General features: G+C 43.0%; 1 protein-coding gene across 5 annotated transcripts in view; it reads right to left on the reverse strand.

The window, feature by feature from the left end:
- The window catches only part of LTBP2 (latent transforming growth factor beta binding protein 2), a 1,514,902-nt gene that overhangs the window by 272,194 nt on the left and 1,223,478 nt on the right, over positions 1 to 19,230 (reverse strand). The gene's annotated exons all lie outside the window — the stretch shown is intronic.

Below are 19,230 nucleotides of genomic sequence, written 5' to 3' on the forward strand. Positions count from 1 at the left end.
GGGGTTTTAAGGATCCTCATTTTGGTCAGTCCAAATCAGAAGCCTTCCTTCTCATTCATTGAGGGTTTTAGCTGAAAGTGTTCTACAAATCTTTCATTCATTGGGTTTATGACCTATCTAGAGACAATAAAGGTATCTTTTGTGCAGATAATCTGTGAAAACCCTCTTCTTTCCACAAGAAACTCAAGTCTTTTGTCCCCAGTGAAAAGTTTGTGGTGGAATAAAGTCAACATTCACAACCTATAGAAGAGTTTTTTAGAGAAATATTTCAGGTAAAACACAACTCATTTGCTGAAGTTTGGGAATTTTTCCATAAGGCCTTTCAGGCTGCCATTGCCTTGTACTGTTATTGTGAAGTTACCATGAGACTACCACCTAGACGACGGGGAATGATTCAACTATGCCAATCTATGAAAGACCCAATACTAAAGAAGTTCTGAAATACTCAGAGTTGCCATTCAGAACATAGCTGCAAAGGTCTCCTCAGAGTGGACATCTTTCCTGAAGAACACAGGGTGGAAAGTCTTGACATTGAAGGTGATGTCAACAGTGAATGGCCCCTAGACCTTGGCGTAAAATGTAGTCTCAATGTGGAAGGGCCTCTGAGTGCCAGCATCAGACAGGATTTCGACCTTGATGGTGGACTTGACAGGGTGTCCTCAGTAGGCACTCTCAATCTTCGACAGTGAGCAATTCAATACTGTACCTGTTTTTTATATCATGAACCTCAGTGTCGACCGCGAGTGGTGTTGCTTCTTCTGCTGGTGTTTCCCTCTGGCTCTACCTCTCAAGGTGTCCTTGGAGAGTGATGATGGAGCTGTGGTAGAAAGTCCCAATTCTCCATGTTCCGCTAACCTCCCTAAAGCAGTGTCTTAGAGCCTCTCCTCCTGGCCATGCAGCCTCATCCTCTGCTTCTAATTCAGACTTTTTCTGGACATCTGGAAGTGGCTGCAGTCTTCAGTGTAATGGGCATGCACAAAATACAGAGGTCATGGGGGTCTGACTGGGACTTCTTTTTTAAGTTTCAATAGTTTTCAGTGCCCTCTGTCCTCCACCCTGGACCACTCATTTATGCAAATGCAAATAATGTTTTATATCAATCAACTGGTTGGAACAATGCTCCAACGCAGGATACAGTGACATGGTCAACAAGGCCTACGGCTTTCAGCGATTACAGGCAAGCTAGGTTCCTGTAATCCCCGTTCAGGAATAACAAATGTGGCTTCAAATGTTTGACAGGACTTTTTGCTAGATAGTATGCAATTGTTTCATGGCCCAGCAGTGTCCACATCTTATGTAAGCACAGTTCATATGATGTTACAGTGGCCTGCCCACGTAGTGACAAGTCACTTTGCTTTCCTGGTAGTAGGAGGTGAGATATTCATTCACTCACAAGAGAGTGCAGGAGAGGTGGGAGAGTTTCTGTCCTTTGGGCAGCCCAGAAAGGAAAACTCTGGCAATCTGTCCATGTCCTAGCTGTGAATTTGGGGAGATGGATGAAGAAGATCTTGTCCCAGAATGGATACCACAGGATATGAATCAGGATTCCCATTCAGCACATCCTCTCCAACAAGCATGGGGAGGAGCCGTGTAGGAGTAGGATGCCATTGAATCAGAATTTGTAAATTGTTGTGCAAAATTGTTGGTTCAAATGAATATTTCTTGACACTACTCTGTATCGAGGGATACAATAAAATATCTGCCCCACTGTATCTGGAAAGGGAACTTGTGTGCATTTACTGAGGAGAGAGTATATTTTGGAAACTAAGTTGAGGATAGGTTCTGAAGAAATTTCTTGAAGCATGTCTTCTCCCTATTGGTGCATTCTTTGACCTTCATCTGAGTAACCTAATGCCGAATTTGGAGATAATGAAAACACTTTGGTGGTCATTACAAGTCTGGTGGTCACTGGACCATCACACTCGTGGTGGTGTTCTTACCGCTGCCAGGCCGGCAGTGAAGACCGTCATATTATGACTTTAGCGGTTTGGCCAAATCCAAACCGCAAAAAATCCGCCCGTACCGCCAGGCGGTAGGACCGCCGGGTCGGAGGTGAGCACCTCTGGCCAGACCGTAGCCGCAATACCGCCATTGGTATTATGACTCTGTAGACCGCCAGCATTTTCATGGCGGTCGCACCGCCATGAAAATGCTGACAGTCATGTACCCGGCGACAGGAATCTCCATTTCTATTGCCGGCAGACACCCCTCCCGCACAACCACACACCTAGATACACGCACCCCCACTCACCCACGCATTCACTCGCACCCAAACACTCACTCAGATACACCCAATCTGTCACATGCACACTCAGACATACACATTTATTTGCATGCACACACTCAAACAGACACATTCACTTGCATGCACGCACTTAGACGTACACATTCACTCACATGCACACACTCAAACAGACACCCTTTTCCCCCGCATTCACACATACACGCACTCACACACAACATCCCCCTCCCTCCCTCGGCATGCACGCACTTACACACATAGACACCCCCCCCGCATTCATACACACACGCAGACGCCACTCAATTAAATTTTCATTTATGTTTTGAAACTCAACTGAGGTCCACAAAAAAAGATAAACCATAAAACAATACATTTATCTCTACCACACTTTATACACAAAATCAGGTTAGACATGTTTACAACTAATACAATTAGAGCTTTATAAAAAGCTCAAATATACTGTTTACAAATATAAGAGTGCAAGATACAATATTCCGATATAATGTGCAAGATGCAACATAGTGCAAATGTGCATGTCAGTGCAATTGGAACAGATTTGATGAAAAAAATACTAATAAATATGTCCGTAGGCAGTCTAAATACCTTGTCAATCTACCTATAAAAATGCACAGATAATCAAGTGCACCAGATAAAATACTCACTGACCTTCCCTGGCTCTTCATAAAGTGCATTAAGATAAAGTATTTCAATGCAAAAAACAACAAAAAATCATGAGGTTAGAAAACACCTTAAACCGTTAAATACCTTGTTCATAATACACATAAATATCTTTGCCCAACTCCTTATAGTATATTGGTGTAATAAGACACCACTCACATTGGTGGAAACTGCCTCTATTTCGACGTCTGCCAGGTTGCCGGTGTCGGATTTCCGCCCACAATTGGGCAGAAATCGGCACAATGTCGTGATAGGGCGGTCTTCAGATCACCAGCATTGGCGGTCTTTGGCGCCCATGGCTTCGGCGGTCTTACGAAAAGACCGCCGAAGTCGTAAAACCATATGTCTAGGAGATCCCATTCTCTTGTTAAACTTCCTGAAATAATTTTAAGATACCCTAACACCAAACTTCATGGAGCCTGACGCACCCTTTCGACCTCCTTACTTGGAGATCACATCTCTCTCTCCCCGGTGAGAACTCAGAGTTACCAACTACTGGTGTAATGGGTTATGGAAATGTGGTAAGGCTGTCTCTACGTGCTATGGAATCCAAGACCTCTAGCGTTGCCCTAGTGGCTAGAGAGACATGGATGAGCCGGTCTTATGGACCCTTTGGGAGCCAGGGAACCTCACCCAATGGCCTAGGTGCCACATTCTGGTCAATGAAACACCACTGCCTATATATTTACCAATCAACCGGATGTCTGATAGCGCAATCTAGGTGGGTTATTACCAGCCACCTCCTTCGGGCGCCACATGCAAGTGGGCCTTTTTTAACCACTGGCACAAGACTTCACAAAAAGTGAAAGCATCCTGATAGGATTTTTTTCTGTTAGAAAAGAACTGGGAAACACTCCCAGGGCTATGAGACGTAGAGTGAAAGAGATTTTGAAAGAGTTCCAACGGTTTCCAAAGAGAAAAAAGCCAAATGCGCCAAGCTCATGGCTCTAGAATCTTGCTTCCGGGAGCAGGAAAAAAAGAACTGGCCTGTCGTCAGGAGGAAGGGTGAGACCTTGAAAGGCACAATCCCAGTTTTTACTCTGTGTCTATGGCAGCCTATGTGCTAACACTGGCCTTCTGTTTTTTAACCCCTTCTGTGCCTTGGACGTAACGGTTACGTCCTCAGCAGCATCGCTCAGGTGCCCCATCCTGCACCTGGCCCATGGGGGAGCGCTTTAGCCTCCCCGCGGGCCTCCCACCCCCCTCCCCTGGGCAGGGATAGAAAGGGAATTGCTTCCCCTTCCACCACCTCCCCCTCTTCCCCCGTGACGTCTGATGACGTCAGCGTGCGATTGCTAATTGACCTCATCAGAGGCTGCCACCATCACTTTTCCTTTCATGTCTCTTTGAGCATTTCTGCAGCCCAATCGTGAAGCGATCGGGCTGCAGAAATGCCCATCAGACACCAGAGATTTTGTGTTTTGTTTTTATGTATTTACATATAAGAGGAGCGACCCCTTAGACAAGGGCCGCTCCCCAAGGGGGTCAATTTTTTTCATTAGGCGTTTTCCACCCCCCGGGGGCAGATCAGCCTATTTTAATTAGGCCGATCTGTCCCAGGGGGGGACAGAACCCACTAGACACCAGAGATAATTTTTTCTTTTTAGTTTTTTACATGTGGGGTGTGACCCCTTAGGCAAGGGTCGCTCCCCTGGGGGGAAAGTGTTTTTAGGCCATTTCTGCCCCCCTTGGGAGCAGATCGGCCTATTTTTCTTAGGCCAATTAGCCCCAAGGGCGGCAGAAACCATTAGACCCCAGGGATGTTTTTTTTTTTAACAGATGGGGAGCGACCCCTTTGGTAAGGGTCACTCCCCTGGGGGGCAAGTTTATTTTAGGCCATTTCTGCCTTCCTTGGGGGCAGATCAGCCTATTTCTATTAGGCCGATCTGCCCTCAGGGGGGCAGAAACCACTTAGGCACCAGGAATTGGTGTGCGTGTATTTTGTTTTGGGGGGGGCAGCCCCCTGGGCAAGGGTTGGTCCCCATAGGGGCACATTACTGTTGGCCAGAAAGCCCACCAGACACCAGGGAAGATTTGTTTAAAAAAAAAAGAGGGTGGGCGTATGGCCACCCCCCCCACCCCCAAATAAATGGGGACAAAGTTATTCTGCCCACTGGTGGGCAGATGGGGAAATTCCCCTAGGTGTCTAGTTTTAAAAAATGCACAGGTTTGTGGTTTCCCTAGGTGCAGGCTGAGCTAGAGGCCAAGATCCACAGCTAGGCACTTTTAAAAAAACACATCAGATTTCAATGTAAAAATGTGATGTATCTGTGTTGCGTTTCCTGTCACGGGCAATAGGCCTACCCATGCAAGTGAGGTATCATTTTTATAGGAGACTTGGGGGAACACAGAATAGAAGAACATATGTTATTCCCCCTTTTCTTTCCTACATTTTTTCCTTCCAAATGTCAGACAGTGTGTAAAAAAGATGTCTATTTGAGAAATGCCTTGTGATTCAAATGATAGTATGGGGACCCTGGAATTCAGAGATGTACAAATAACCATTGCTTCTCAACACCTTATCTTGTGCGCATTTTCAAAATACAAAGGTTTCCTTGATACCTATTTTTTACTCTTTATATTTCACCAAATGAATTTCTGTGTACCCGGTATACAATGAAAACCTATTGCAAGGTGCAGCTCATTTATTGGCTTTGGGTATCTAGGGTTCCTGATGAACCTACAAGCCCCACATATCCTCACAACTAGAAAAGTCCAGCAGACGTAACGGTATATTGCTTTAAAAAATCTGCCATAGCTGGAAAAAGTTATAGAAGAAAACGTGGACAGAAATTGCTTTTTTCACCTCAATTTCAATATTGTTCTATTTTAGCTGTTACTTTCTGTAGGAAAACCTTGAAGGATCTACACAAATGACCCCTTGCTCGATTCAGAATTTTGTCTACTTTGCAGAAATGTTTAGCTGACAGGATCCAGCATTTGTTTCACACCCATTTCTGGCACTAACTAAGGAGGCTGAAAGCACAAAAATAGTAAAAATAGGGTATGTCCCAATAAAATGCCAAAATTGTGATGGAAAATGTGGTTTTCTGATTCAAGTCTGCCTGTTCCTGAAAGCTGGGAAGATGGTGATTTTAGCACCGCAAACCATTTTGTTGATGCCATTTTCAGGGAAAAAAACCATAGGCTTTCTTCTGCAGCACTTTTTTCCTATTTTGTTTTCAAAAACGAAACTTTTGCTGTATCTTGGCTAATTTCTTGGTATCCTCCAGGTGAACCCACAAACTCTAGGTACATCCAGAATCCCTAGGAGGTTGGCAAAAAAAGGATGCCGATTTGGCGTGTGTAGCTTATGTGGGCAAAAAGTTATGAGGGCCTCAGCGCAAACTGCCCCAAATAGCCAAAAAAAAGGTCTGGCACCTGAGGGAAAAAAAGGCCTGGCAGCAAAGCGATTATAAAAAAGCCTGTGAAAGATGGTTTTAGTCACCTTATGCTAAATTAGTGACTGGTTTAACTGGCTTCTTTTTTCAAAATTAAATGTGGCCAATTTTAGCATGGTAAGAGGATGAAGAGGCAGCTTGTTCCTCAGTTTAAAGTGCACGTTTTTTTACTGAAATGCACTGTATATAGATTCACATGCTCAAATCATCACCATCTCGGAGCTGGGAGTCCCACAGTAATATTACAAAAGCAGTCCCTTTTAAATACAGCCCAGGGTCTGTAACAATGTCTTGTGAGTATTCTAGTCACATCATTCAAACAGAACTTAAGCTCACCAATCAGAGACAATCAACTTCAAGACAACACCCTACAGAGTTCCCCATTCTACAAATTTATTAGCGGTCATGTGAAGGATTGCAATCTTAGGTGAGTCTCTTAAAGGGAAGATGGTGTGTTGTAAGTGATTCTATGAAAGATGGAGATGGAGAACTACCATTTTCGTTTAGGAGGGAAAGATCTTAAAAGTTCTTTTATAAATACCTTTATCAGCCTTTCAGTACATAGAGAAGTTTTGCTGAGTTCTCTTCTGAAATGAGAGATAACTGCTATATGAACTTTAACAGAGGAAAAGACCCAACTTGCCAAAATTAAGCACGTAAGGAAGAATTTGATGTGACATCGCAGAAAATGCATCTAGATCTTGTTGCTCATTCAAAACCTCTTCCACTTGGCATGTTTGTTGCATATTTGTTGGCAAAGATCTTGCCTCTGCAAAAACCAGAACAATTTGGCCACTTTGAGGTATCAATAACATCTGGCATTGCTCTCTTCTCATTTTCCTCAGTACTTTTGGGATGAGTGAAAGAGGCAGAAATGCTCAGGCAACCATCTCTGTGCAGGGCATTCCTCCACGATCTTGGTAACATTTACACGCTGGTGTAGTACTGGCATTTGCTGTTGATATTTGTCACAGAGTGATCGATTCTTTGTTTATACACTATTATTAGAACATACTATTGATCTGATTTTGGATCACTTCCTACTCTTGGCTATCTTCCACACTCCAATTTAGGGCGTTTGCCTACTCGTCTTGTCCCAGCAGATGTTCTGCAGTCAAAGGAATTTGGTGTTGAACAGCCCAGTGTCACAGAGCTTGAGCTTCCTCTGACAAATTGTTTGAGATTGTCTGTCCTTTCTTGTTTATATGAAACACTGTAGCACTATTGTCGGTGCACACTAATACTTATGAATGCTTTTCTTTTTCGAATGAAATTTACAACCTAGAAGCACCAACAGTTTTATGGGTTGGTGATTTTTTTTTTTAGATAATTTTCCACTGATAGCTAATTCTTGGAGATGCACTTCCCATCATTTTATGAAAGCATTTGTTATCGTAATGAAATTTGAGTGCTCTAATAAGAACTTTAGACGTACTGCTATACTGAGATATTTTGGTCCACCATACCAAACCCTCTCTCATTCTTGGAGATATCCTGATTTTTTCTTCAAATGCAGCATTTACTTCTGCCTATTGTTCATGTAGCTCCTCCAACAGCGGCCTCAACTGAAGAGGACAGAATGGCACCAAGAGAATGGAAGAGGGAATTATGCCTAACAGGCACTTGAACTGATGCTCTGTAAGCAATGGTTAGTATTAGGGATGCCAACTCATGTAGCCGGTGCAGTCTCTCCTTGTCAGAAAACACTTTTCTATTGTTGGTGTCCAAGACTGTGCCTAACACTTTTTGGTTTGGGGTCTGATTGTTGACGTTTGAGTTTTGTTTGTCAGACTTAGGTCTTGAAAACAAATGAGACATGCCTGTGTGGACATCAAGACTCACTAGTTTGTAGGACATTTAATCAAACTAGTCACCCAGGTAAGGAAACTCCTGGCTAAGTAAGCTGCCACTGATGACATGCACTTGTTTCTCACTCAGTCCAAATGGCAGCACCTTGAACTGATAGTGACCAGCCACTTCAAAATGTAGATATGTTCAAAGCTTGGGATGGATAAGGACATGAAAAGAGTGTAAGGATGCAACAGGTGTAAGGTGGTCATAAACTCTTATTCTCATAAAAAATGAAGAATATCCTGCAAATAGTGTGATGTGTCATATCATTTCTCTATTGTAATTATTTCCTATGTTTATCACAGGTTTTGTTATTCTTTACCTTTATTTTATTTCTCTTAGTTGTGTGTTTGCTTAGTTGGTTTCTCCCACTTCTCTCCCTACCTTCTCCTGTCCTCTTAGACTCTTCAGAATGTAGAGTTCTTGAGTCTGAGAAGAGTCTGGGAGTAGAGTGGATGCTCTGTATCTTTATGGTGGATAAATTTTCCTTTGTTTGGATCAAACTGGAAATAAACCTTCACTGAATCTCAATCCTGCTGTATCCTGCCTTAGGTGACTCAGGAATACCACATATACCATCTCAAATTTCTGTTTTTTGAGGTACACATAGAGCCCACACAAATCCAGAACTGGTCTCCATTCCTTGATATATTACTGATGAGGAAGAAATTATAATATAATCCCAAATTTTGTTGGGATTTGGGAACTCTACAGTTCCTTTCCATTTCACGAAGAAAATATCACCTTGCAATTTGGGGAGATATTGATGTTGCATTCTGCACAGCAGTACTCAGAGAGTTTCTCGATAAATTCCAGTGTATGACATGTTCTAATCCATCAGGCTGTTGTGGTGTTCTTCCAGTTCTTTAGACAAGTGGAAATCCTCCCCAACTTCGTACTTTAGAGGCAAATCTGGACAGAATGTTGGCTCTTCTCTTTTACGAGGTCATAGAGTAGGATGTGGACTATATTGGTCTATATTGTGTTTTGTATGGTTGGAAAAACATTTAGTATTTGACAGGGTATGGCTGGTACCCACCCAGTATACATATCTACATGCTAGTTGCCCCGTTCCCCTATGTGGTCAAAAGGCCTGCCATCTTCCAGTGACCAACAAAGTTTTAGTATTCACTTTTATACCTTGCAAATCTTTGTCCACATGTCTACCCTAAAGAGATTCCCCAACAAAAAGCACGTCCAATTTTTTACACTTCACCACTGGTCTTGAAGATGTGCAGTGACACCACCCTCGTCTCCTTAAAAATGCAACTCAAACAATCTGTTTGAAACCTGTGGTTGCTACATCCATCGATGTCTCTAGTATAAAATACAAAACGTTTTCCCCTTCCTTTAAGCTGTTCTTTGATTCAGTTTTGTTATCTTCTGGTAAGTATTCTAAGACCATATATTCTACCTGTCCACATTTGTCTATCAAACAGTCCTAATCTAGCCAGAGAATTAGCTTCCTAGATAGTTGTTGATGCCATCACTCATAGACTCTTCCCAATATTGGGCTTGATTTAGATCTTGGCAGATGAGTTACTCCCTCACAGCACAGAGGGATATCCTCTCAGACAAAATATAAATCCCATAGGATATAATACGATTTATATTTCGGCGGGCGCGATAGCCGTCACCATTATGTTGGAGTAGCGCGCCCACCAAGATCTAAATCAGCCCCATTGCATAAATATCTTCCTTCTTTATTTGAAGGTGCAGTACAACTGGTACAAGGGTTTCTAGATTTTCTTTGTGCAACTTGCATGACTACTGAATCTGCTCTGGGGTGAGCTATCAAGCAGACTGACATATTTTCTGGTGCCTTGTACTTCTTGCACAGCTGAGCAACGACCGCTGCTACAGTGGTTGGGTTCTGCATAATTTTGCGACCTTTCTTCGATATGCGATTAATTATACAGATTAATTTGACTGTTTTTTTTAGGAATATCTTTGAAATTGGATGTTGATTGTATACATCCTTTGTAGGTGTTGGCAACTCTCAAAGTCTTGAATTTTTGAAGACTTTTCATTTATAACACAGAAACCTGCTATTTCGTCACAAGGAAAATCTACAGGTGCTGGCAAAGGAGAATCTGGTGATGGAGCTATGTAATCACCCCATTCTGGAATTCTCAGCTGCAATGAAACCTTTGGTAGTTCCCCTTCTTCATGGTCGTTATCAGTCAGAAATCATGCTTGGGTCAGTGATTGCAGCGATGCAAACAGTTACAGCATTTGTTCTCAAGATACAGATGAAGAAAGTGATTGTGTGTGCACTTTGCGCCATTGGTGAAGTTGCAGGTTGCACCTTTTGCAGTGTTTGATGGCTTAGCATTACAGGCAGCTGGCTTTTTTTCAGGAATCATATGACATCATCTTTTCAAGATCAAGTACCAAGGCAATGGGATCTGCAACACTGTGCGGTCAGAATATTTATCTTCTCCATAATATATTTCATATTCATGAAGTGGCTGCCATCAGCAGGAGCCTGTATCCTCATAAAAATGATTTTTATATCTACAATGATGTGTTTCATCACCTGAGTCCTCTGTTGCCATAGAGATAGGATATTTCTACTCATCAACGAACTCTTGGCATTTGATTCTCAACTGAGCAACACTAAATGTTGGACCAAACAGTCCCTTATCTTCTGACCTTTCAGTCTTCTAACAATCTTTCAAGTGGTTGTGAAGGTATTTTGCTTGGGGGAAGTACAGAGAGGCATTATAGGGGATTGCTCTCCTGTTTCAGAGATGAAGGTTACAGGAGTGCTCAATTATATTTCTGCCATCAATGGTATTTCATGGACAGTTTCAGGCAGGATAGTGGCATCAACAGTAACCTCATCACCAGTTACCATGACTTTCTTGAAGAGGAGGTTGTAGAAACTGCCAGTGAATTCTCCTTCAGAGATTTAAATGATGTCAGTGTTGTCGACCTGGTCGTTGCTGGAGGCTTCACAGACAGACTCTGAAGTAGGCTTTCCACTGAGATGGTTGTCGATGGCTTTTTGCTCTTCTACATTGTTGACACCAACGGAGCAGTAGTTTTATTTGACGATGAAGCCAACTTTGATGATGGCGAAGAAAAGGCTGAAGGCAAAAAATTGAGACTGCGCATAGTGAAATTGTGTTTTCAAACGAGGATCTGTCAAGTTTGGAGAAGTCGGTTCCAGCTACAGTTCCTTTTTTGTGTGCGTCAGGACAAAAAATGTTTGATTTTTAAAAGACTCTTTTGAAGTAAGTAGTTCAACCTCTCCTGAAACTATTACAGAGATGGTTTTCCCCTTTGAATGAGGCCTCTTGAATTACTGTTTTGAACTGTCTTGAGGAAGAGTCACATAGCACCTTTAGACTGCTGAAGCCAAAGAACATGTCTTGCCTCTGTGTCCTTGAGGCTTTTAGAATAACAATTCCAGCAAATATTACAGGCCTTGGTATTATCATCTGGATAAAAACAATAAAAGCGGGCTTTATGCGGGTCGTCAGAGTAGTTTTTCTTTTCCACATGTACTGCAAGGCCTTGAAAGGCTCTTTTTGGTCATCTCTGACATCATAAAATGTAATGAAGAACCAAATACTCTCATAATGTTTTAGAAGATGTCTTTAAATGAAGGTGAAATATTAGGACAAAAGACTTATTTGAAGTAATTTAAGCAGAGCTCAAAGGGACTTCCATTTCACATGAAATGCATTACAAATATGGAAGATGTTGGCCAGCCAATCAGGGCCTTGCTTTTCCCTCCAGATCCATGGATCTGATGCCAGATCCACAGATTCAGATTCTCAGATCCGCTGTGTCCCTATATATCTATATTTTTAACCTTAAATAACTCCTAATCTACTGAACAGATTTACACCAAAACAAAAACAGAATCTGTCTACCAAGATCTAGCATCCTGCCAAATTTGGTGTAATTCCGTTCAGCAGTTTAGCCTGTAGGCGTGTCTAAATGCCCTATGGGGCAATGCATTGGGAAAAAGTGTTTTGGGACCCCCCTTTTTTCTCGGCCCCTGCTTGATGTATCACCCTAAAACTTTAAGGTCAGCAGCAGAACTGACTGCAGTACTAGTTTTGAAAATTTTGTGAAGATTCCTCAAGCAATGGCAGAGTTGTTGGCACAATAAAAAACACTTTTCCTCTGGAAACCAGGTTCTATCTATAACTATCTCCTGGCGATACATATATAAAATTATTTTAAGTACTCTTGGATCCTGGAGGGGCGATTCAGTGCTAATGACTATTGATGAGGGTTCCCAGGAGAAAAACGTGTGTCAGTGCGCACAGGTGTCGTCACAAGACTCAGCACCATCACTTCCAGTAGTGGAACGAGGCTGTTGCAGATTTAAGTGGCACACCTACTGTTGCATGAGAGCTACTGGTAGATAAAGTTTCTGGATCCAGTCTGGCAACTGGGGGAATTCAAAGGGCAAGGACTCTGCAGTTGGAAGTATCCATCTGAAATAATCATTAAGCTAAGTGGGACAATCTGAGCTGTGCACAATAAAAAGTAGTCCCAAGACTGAAACCGTGCTTGACTATAGGTATCCGTTAGATTAAACATCCTATTGAAAACACATGGCTTATGCACTGCCCACTGACGTGCCAAACACATAAAGCAGTCACATCTTAAACTATCCAAATGAACAGCACAAATTAAGAGGAAGAAGGTTGCAAGCTGTAGGAGACAGGCTTTTTCTACAGTGCTGAATTTCCATACTGTAGGAAGATATAGTATTCATTAGAATACTTTTACAGAAGGTTAAGTAGCTTTTTCTTCTGATGTATACTTCTTTCCACAGATACCTCACCTTTCAAAAAGCAATCATGGGAAGTGTGATTGCGTAGTGCTGGTTAATGAGGCAAGCCATGCAAACAGCTCTGGCAAAGTAACCATCAATGTGTGCCATGAGACATAGGGGGTCATTCCGACCTTGGCGGGCGGCGGTAGGCGGAAACCGCCATGCGGCCGCCAATGCGGCCGCACTCCCGCGGCCCACATTCCGACATTCCTGCTGGGCCGGCGGGCGCAAACCAAGTTTGCGCCCACCGGGCCAGCTTGAATGAGGCCGCAACACAGGAGCCGGCTCCTAATGGAGCCGGCGGTGTTGCGGCCGTGCGACGGGTGCAGTTTCACCCGTCGCGCTTTTCACTGTCTGCTATGCAGACAGTGAAAAGCTGGCCAGGGCCCTGTTAGGGGGCCCCTGCACACCCCTTACCGCCAGCCTCTTCCTGGCGGTGAAAACCGCCAGAAACAGGCTGGCGGTAAGGGGGTCATAATCCCCAGGGCAGCGCTGCTTGTAGTGCTGCCCTGGCGGATTATCACCTCTGGGGCATAAACGGCGGAAAACCGCCGGCCCCGGCGGTGCGACCGCGGCGGTAGAATACTGAAAAAAAAGCACCGCCAGCCTGTTGGCGGTGCTTTGGTCATTTTTGCCCTGGCGGTCTCGGACCGCAAGGGTCAGAATGACCCCCATAATGTTTTGGAAAGTTGTGCTATAAAGATCAAGTGGCCAGCTGGCAGATTTCAGCCTCTGGGATGCACAGGATGAGGGCATCAAAAGCTGCCATGACCCTTGTAAACTGTCATTGAATGCCTGCTGGAGGATCTTTCCTGACCAATACATAATAAACAAATGGGGACCCAATGTGAAAGTTTACATGTGGTGAGCGCCTTGCCTTTTTTTAGCAGTGGCAAATCCCATAATGATACATTATGCCAAGGGGTACGGTCTATGTGATCTCTTGTCTTGATTGATGAGTGAGGGGAAGAAAGAAGGATAGAACAGTTTTGTCTGACCATATGAAAGTCAGACATAACCTTTGGTAAAAAAAAAAAAAAGAATAGCAGATGAGAAGTACCACCTTGTCTGGATATAAAATAATTTGCATCAGTGAAAACGTGAACCACTGTAAAACAATAAAGAAGTGGAGGGAAACAATCATAACTATTAGGAAATGTGCCTCTTTGGGCACGGTAAACAAAAATTGTTGATCAGGAAGACGGATTAGGCAGCCAGACAGCCCTACATAGTGAGTAAGCAAATTCTTTATCATTTTAGTTTATTTAAACACCTTTTTCAATAAAAACAATAATTTTCAAAATAATTATGTAAAATTTAAAAAATATCTTTCCTGTTACGTACCTACTATCTTGCATATCAAATAATTCTTTAAAATACATTTAATTTTACTTCTTTTAAAAAGTTTTCCACTACGACTACAAATATCTTGTGTATCAATAAATGTGAGAGATGATTCTTTAAAACTCAATTGCCTGTTATACTGTTCTGATGCAAATGTCGTGTCATGTCTTAAGGTCTTAAGTATTTTTGTCTTAAATTTTGTAATTTAAGGCTCAAACATAATAGATGATTGTTTATTCAAGACAGTGGCATAACCTGCATACTACTTGCTTCTTGTCATTATTATTCCATGATCTTTTAAAATGGAAAAGAGGAATTTATAGGAGTCTGAACTTAAATTATTTTTTTTTGTTACTGCTATCATGATAGAGTCTAGATATGTTTCATATTATACATTGGTTTAATATACTGAATGTTTTATTACTTAAATAATTTCTCCAACTCATACAAAAAAGTTCTAACTTTTGTACTTTTGAAAAGTCAGTGATTGTTGGTAGTTCATTGGTCATTATTTAGGTGACTGTTGAATAATTAACCCTTTAAGTGCGGCCGATGCCCAATGGCCATACTACTTCCCCAGTGCGGGTGTCAGCCACTAGCTGACACCAGGAGGTACTTAAATGCCCATCCAGGAATCCTTCATTTTCACTTTTTACATCAGGCTGCTCACAAAGTGTTTCCCAAGCAGCCTAATTGTTGTTTTTCATTTTTTCCTGCAATGACAATGTGCACTGACAGCATTGCAGTGAAAGTGAAAAGAGCCAATTGGCTTGTTTTACTTTCACTGATTCAGTGCTTGGGGCATATCTCTGCCCACAGAACAATGATTCTCATGAGAGACCTATAACCTCCTCTTTCCAATGTAGCTTTGCACAGTGGATCCCTGCTTGGGGGTCGCCACAGGAGAGCCATCCCCAAGCAGGATCCATCCACTAAACACCAGGGAAAGAGGGAGCGGCCCCTTGGGCAAGGGCTTGTGCTCTCCTCAGCAACTGTATATTGTAGTCTTTCTACACCCCGTGGGGAATAGATGGGGCAATTACTCCTGATCTGCCCCCTGGATACCAGGGATATGTTGGTTAAATGAAAATAAAGGGGTGAGGGCTGCTCATCATGGGCAATGCCATGCTCATACCCCAAGTAAATGGGGAAACAGTCCCAGGTGCAGATGAGGGTAATTACCCCTGATCTGCCCCCCAGGGAGGGCAGAAAGTCCACTAGATACCAGGGAAAGCTTTTCCTCAAATAATATAGGTGTGGGGGCTGCCCATCATGGGCATGGCTATGGCTCCTCCCCAACTAAATGGGGCAATAGTTTTTCTGCCCGCTCTGGACACCAGGGATTTTTATTTTTAAATATAGGGGTGGGAGGTTGCCCAGCCCGTCATGGCCATGCCCCCACCACAAAGAAATGCAGAGGTGCAGATGGGGGTAATTACCCATGATTTGACCCCCAGGGAGGACTGAAAGCCCACTAGATGTCGGCGAACTTCTTTTTACAAATATAGGTCTGGGGGCTTCCATCCACCCACCATGGGCATTGTTACGTCCCCTCCCCAACTAAATGAGGCAACAATCTTTCTGCCACCCTGGGGGGCATATGGAGTATTTATCCCCAATTTGCAGATACAGGGCAGGATGTAGAAAAAGCTTTTGTGAATTTGTAGCCACTTCTGAATCCCCACACTTCAAACATACATCATGGACATATGGAAAAAACACTCCTGTATTTTTACTAGAGCCGAAGCAGGTTCTGAATCAGGGGCAGAGAAGTACCTCTCAACACCCAGGCTAACAGAAATGTTTCTAACATAATTTAGACAAGGTATCTCCAAAACTTGATCCAGAGCCAAACAGTCCGTAAGCAGTGTGCTACAAAAGTGAGCTTCGGGATTCCTCCAAATCTTAAGTATTACAAAGGGGCTGCAATCTAATGTAGTCATCTATGGGTCTCAGACTAACTTCTGTGTGGCAAAAACATGATGGAGTAGAGAGTGGGAAAGCAAGCAGCTTTAAAAAAAAAAAAGAAAATCCATTATCTGAAGGCTTTTATTATTTGTGTATCTCCACACACCTGCCCCAAAAGAAGCAATAGATTTTAAAAACAGTAAGCAATTCTTTCACCGGCTTATGGCCCAATATTTTGAAAACCTAAAAAGAGCATCAATAGATCTTTGAAACTGTGAAGTGTGAATGCTCATTTGAAATTTCCAATTAAGGTCACAACTAGTGGCATACCCAGATACGTGAAATGGGGGACTTTTAAAATCTCTGAACAATGAAGCAGAAATTGTTTAGTTTTGGTTAACTTTGGGCCGCATTTCATAATGAAAGACTTAGGGCCACATGTACAAGGCATGTTTCTAAGCGCAAACTGGCTGATTGGCAGAATCGGCCCTTTTGAGATCAGAAAATGCTTTTTGGAATGTACAAAGACCAATTTGCGATTTCGTACTCTTGTTACCAAATCACAATTTGGGTTTTGAAATTCAGTATTAGGAAGGTGCGTGTTCAGGGCATCCCTTCCTAATACCAAATCTGAAAGGTATGTATGGATGTTTTTCGACCAAAATGTGGTTGCAAAACATTTGCAGATTACCACCAATTTCAAATTGGTGGTAAGCCATTTTGAAATGGGAAGGTGTCCCCACAGGACCCCTTCCCCTTTGAGAATGGGGGCACCAACATTTTTTCAGAGCAGGTAATGGTCCCACAGACTCTGAAACAATGAAAAGGAAACTTTTGATTTTTATTTCTCAAATGCATCCCATTTTCCTTTAAGGAAAACAGGCTGCGTTTAAAAAAAAAATGCTTTATTTAAAAAGCAGTCACAGACATGATGGTTTGATGAACCCAGCAGGCCACCATCCCTGTGAGTGCCGTCCATTTCCAACAGGTCGCAAATCGCAACCTGCCTCATAAATATTAATGAGGCAGTTCCCTTGAAAACCATTTGGGAATTGCTAACAGTATCTGAGACATGTACATCAGATTTCGCGACTCACAAAATGCATGAAGTAGCATGGGAACTGGCCGTGAATTAATAATTGGCAGATCTTTCGCTGCATTACACAAGTGGTCCTCCAGGCAATTAATATAAAGGAGAAATAGGAAGGGGGCTAGCACACACCCTTGTCTCACCCCCGTAACAGATGGAAACTCCTCCGTCAAGTTGCCCTCTTGTCTAAATCAGACTTTAGCAGAAGTGGGCGCATGGTGTCTGCTAAGGAGTGTTATAATGCCACTATCAACCTCCTGTTGTTCCATAACAGCCCATAGCTTTGATATATTCACTGTACCAAAGGCACATTTTAAATCCATGATGGCAAGGTGGACACAGCCTTTTTTTGCCTTTGTACACTTTTGTATAATCAGAGTTAAATTCAGAGTCTGTTCTAATGTGCCTGAGCCCGGACGAAATTCAAATTGGGCATCTGATAAGCCTCAGGTATCTGCCACCAGTCCTCTAGTCTGACTAATATAACTCAACCTAAGATCTTATCAGAACTGTCAAGAAGATAGATTGGACGATAGCAGTAAGGTTGGCCCTTATCTTCCTTTTTAAAAGTGGGGACAATAATCCCCTCCTTCCAGGTCTTTACCAGGGGCCCAGTCACTGCAGATCTTATTCCATTAATATTTACCGGCCCCAAAATTCTGGGAGGGCTTTGTAGACATCTGAAGGAATTCTGTCCGGACCAGGGCCTTATCCAGGGAGCTAAACTGGACAGCCCATATGATATCAGAGGCTTCAATTGTCTTACTAAAGGGTACGGCCAGGTCCAGATCATGACCTGGCAAAATTACCTTATCTTCTGGTTCGCCATATACCTGATCGTCAGCACTAACAATTTTAGAGAAATGTTCCACACAGATCTAAGCTAGTATAACGGAGTCTACTTTGGATGCCCATACAAAGAAAATGTCTCAACAGCATTTCTGGCGCCCCTTGGGGGTATGTTTGAATAATAACCGTACATCTGCCGCCCGCGGGTAGAAAGCCCACTAGATGCCTGGGAAAGTTTAAAGGGGTGGGGACTGCCCACCAGGAGCATTTCTTTGCCGCCACCCCACTTAAATGGGCAACAGTCTTCATGTCCACCTGGGTGGTGGGATATGGGGGGAGGAGAGTTGCAGGAATTACGGACAATCTATCCCCTCCCCAAATACCCACCCCACCCCTCCGCCTCCCCGGCTCAAAAAGCCCACTAGATGCCAGGGAATCTTTTTTATTTTAAAACACAGTGGTGGGGGCTTTCCAGCATAGGCATTATCATGACCTGCCCCAAGTAAATAGGGCAACAGTCTGTAAGGCAGGATTAGATCAAACCTAGATCAATGGGAATATTCACACAAGGGCTCCTATTGATCTAGATTTGATCCGTTCCTGTCGCAGGAACTAGGCCCTGTCACACATATGGCACAGAGTTTTTATCGGCACAAGTGGGGCAATGCCAGTTGATAGAGATTTTGTGGATTACTGCGGATTCCAGAATTTTCCATCACCTCATGGGATCCACGCATGACATACCACCCTGGGCTCACCTATCGCTTTGGTTTTAAACAAAAGTGCAAGCTTGCTAGGTTTCCCTAGGTGCCACGTGAATTAGGGCCCACAATCCACAGCTGAATGTTTGCAACAACAAAATAAAATCAGTTTTGAGAGAAAAATGTGATGGATCCATGTTGTGTTTTGGGCCCTTTTCCTGTTGCAGGCACTAGGCCTACCCACACAAGTGAGGTATCATTGTTATCAGAAGACTTAGGGGAATGCTGGGTGGAAGGACGTTTGTGGCTCCCCAGAGATTCCAGAACTTTCCATCACAGAAATGTGAGAAAAATTTGTTTTTTAGTCAAAGTTTGAGGCTTGCAAAGGTTTCGGGGAAAACTACCTGGAGAGAGTCACGCAAGTC

The sequence above is a fragment of the Pleurodeles waltl genome, chromosome 9, assembly GCF_031143425.1.
Source record: "Pleurodeles waltl isolate 20211129_DDA chromosome 9, aPleWal1.hap1.20221129, whole genome shotgun sequence".
Classification (NCBI taxonomy): Eukaryota; Metazoa; Chordata; class Amphibia; order Caudata; family Salamandridae; genus Pleurodeles; species Pleurodeles waltl.